Below are 3344 nucleotides of genomic sequence, written 5' to 3' on the forward strand. Positions count from 1 at the left end.
TCAAAAAAAAAATTCTCTAATGAAAGAGAGTTCCTTAACATTTTCTAAATAAAATATTTCATCATTTCAAGTAAATATAATAAAAGCTTTTAACGAAAAAAATGGCGTTTTATATTCTATTCTTTCATTTCCAACCTACTATACATTAATATTTCAAGATATTATAGAATTCAAACATACTACATTTTGAATACATATTATTAATATGATATATCCCGAGGAAATAAATAACTTAGATAGGCATAATATGGTATGCCCCACACAAAAATATATAACTAATAATTGATGAAAATAAAATTCAATACCTACACTCAAAAATGAATTTAAATTTAATTAAAAGTATCCATTGGCTTAAAATAATGTTAAGCTAATGATTAAATAATCAATAAACTAGTAATTAAAATGATAATTTTAAACAAAATAATATAGATTTATTAATGGTAATTAAGGAATAGAATCTGTTAGCAGCACCTATTTTCAGTTTGAAAATAGAAAAGGAAAGAAAAAGAAAACTTCTACTGCCGTGACCAGGATTCGAACCTGGGTTATTGCGGCCACAACGCAATGTACTAACCACTATACGATCACGGCTTCGATCTCAGTTCTTTCAGAAACCAATTTGTAGCAAATCTTCCTCTCTGCTCCAGTTACGTCTTCTAAGGAAAGGGTGTGTCACTCAACCATGTCCATTTCGATTATAAACACATAAGTAACCGATTCGTTTCGCCTTATCAATTCAAATGTGAGCTATCCCTTCGAAGAAATACAATTAGATCAGGACGGAAAGGGGGGAGGCACTATTACAACTAATGTGACTTCAGGGGATAATCACAGGGGGGGTGGGGCAAGGCGTGTTTTACCTGCTATAATCCATAGCTAAGATGAATACATTTTTTTTGGTGTGGGGGGGGTGGATAAATACTATGCATACTGTGGGTCATACAGAGACGATTCTGCGCCACTACCAGAACTACACCTCTCTTTCTCTGTTACTACATTTTTACATACAGTACACTCCTGAGTATCCGGCCTAGTGTGCCGGAAGGGTAGGCCGGGTTACAAAAAAGCCGGATAGGCCGGAGTTCTATGAACTCATTCCTTTGCATATCAATATATATCCTAGAAGACATACCAGAAACTCACTGTTATAAATACGTATTTTCTCACTTCTTATGGAGCACCAAGAGTTCCATTTATCTCAAGCCACGCAGCATGTGAAAGCAACCGCGGACACATAGAAGCAGTTGCCGGTACCATATGGAGTTGAAATAGAAGGCTCTGTACACATAGAAGCAGTTGCCGGTACCATATGGAGTTGAAATAGAAGGCTCTGTACACATAGAAGCAGTTGCCGGTACCATATGGAGTTGAAATAGAAGGCTCTGTACACATAGAAGCAGTTGCCGGTACCATATGGAGTTGAAATAGAAGGCTCTGTACACATAGAAGCAGTTGCCGGTACCATATGGAGTTGAAATAGAAGGCTCTGTACTGGTAGTTTATACATTGTACTGCACGTTTGATGAATTTATTACGAATACAGTACATACCGAGCAGTTATAATTAGGAACAGCGCAACAACAGAAGTCCGTTACTCATTGACGAAACAATGAACAACGAGCAGAACGCTGCTTTTTTCTTGCTACAATTTTTATTTTGAATACGATACGTAGGAGAATCGTAGCAGACGCCCTCTTCCAATGACTTGGCAATGTTGAGAATGCAACACCTTGGCCTCCTCATTTAATTACGATAAAAGAAAATTAGGCCGGATAATACGGAAGCCGGATAGTCGTGAACCGGATACTCTGGAGTGTACTGTATTTTCAAATTCCCCGGCTAACTCTCGTTCTGCAAATTTTTTATATAGATTTGCCAATTTCATAATTTTAGAAATGGGTTTGATTTAAATGGCATAATCTTTAAAGATAATAGCATAGCTTGATGTTTTACATTGATGATAAACACAATGCGCATTAAATTAAATACTCCAGTAAATATAAACAGTAGTCTTTTAGACAGATTTTAAGGCCGTGGTGGCCCGGTGGTAAGATGTCGGCTTCGGAACCGGAGGATTTCATGTTCGGGACCAAATCTCACCGAAGAACCATCGTGTAAGCGGGTCTGGTACACACTAAATCCGCCGGGGCCAAATGTTCTCCCACTGGTGTGGTGTGGAAGTTTGGAGAGGGGGTGCCATCCTTCTCATCTGACCGAGGTTCAAAATTATGAAGACCATTCTAAAATAGCCGTAGTATGTTTGTTGCTTTAAAAGGGGACGTTAATATAACTAATCTAAATTAAATTTCGGACAGATTTTATTGATTGGCAATTTTTTAATCACCCATAGAAATCCTATTTTTAGTTTCTTTGTTTTTTATCCATGCAGCTAATCATATAAATCTAAGGATTATTTTTGAACCTTTTTCCCCCGTTCGTCCCATTTGCGGGGGCAATTTTACCGTGTTTTTGGTGAGGGCCTAAGTATTGCAACACTTGAATTTTTTTGAATACGTTGATTTTGAAATTAAATGAGACAACAATCTCAATATAAATAAAAGTCATTGTGGCTATATATTGTCACGTTTATAGGCTTAAGAAGAGAACACTCTTGAACAATATCACTTTATTTAAAGTAAACCAAAGACCCCGGTTACTACAAATCAAGCTCTTATATATACATGTAGAATGTTCTAGAACATTCCTAGAACTAACTGAAGAGGAAATGACGTACAATGATTAAGGAAATTATAATAATTGAATATTCCAGAAACTTCTGGAAGAGCTGAAAGGAAAATAAATAAATAAAGAAATTTATTTGCCGAGGATCGAACCAGCAATCTCTTTGCCCGCAGTCCGATGTCTTATCAACGAGCCACGGAGACATGTGGTTAGCTTCCTTGCAATATGATTGGAACCATATTTTATACATGATTGGACAATTTCAACCAACCCTTTTCTTCATAATAAAAGAAAGAAGAAGACCGTCAACTTTTCAAAGTGCAAAAGTTAATTAAATTAATTAGAAAAACTGCATTTTTCATTTTTTTTTCTGCAGTATCTTCAGAGCGAATTATTTTGCAAAATATATTTTTATTCAGAATGTTACCTTCGCAGGAAAACCAAGTTCATTCATTTCTAAGCAATATTTACTTCAGTTTTAAATAATAATTTTTTTAAAAAAAATTTTTAACGCAAACAATTTTAAAATGCAATAACAGTAGAACTTTATATATTCTACAACAGTTTTTTAAAAATTTCTATTTAATACATTTAGTAACTTTTTTTATCGGTTTAACATAGATATTTAACGATGCATAAAAGAACCTTATGTACCTTTCATT

General features: G+C 35.0%; 1 non-coding gene across 1 annotated transcript; it reads right to left on the bottom strand.

The window, feature by feature from the left end:
- Positions 1-519: 519 nt before the first annotated feature.
- On the bottom strand, positions 520-591 carry Trnah-gug (transfer RNA histidin (anticodon GUG)). The gene has a single exon. It is a non-coding gene; the product is annotated as a tRNA-His (tRNA).
- Between the last annotated feature and the right edge of the window lie 2753 nt (positions 592-3344).

This window comes from Argiope bruennichi, chromosome 5 (genome assembly GCF_947563725.1).
Source record: "Argiope bruennichi chromosome 5, qqArgBrue1.1, whole genome shotgun sequence".
NCBI lineage: Eukaryota > Metazoa > Arthropoda > Arachnida > Araneae > Araneidae > Argiope > Argiope bruennichi.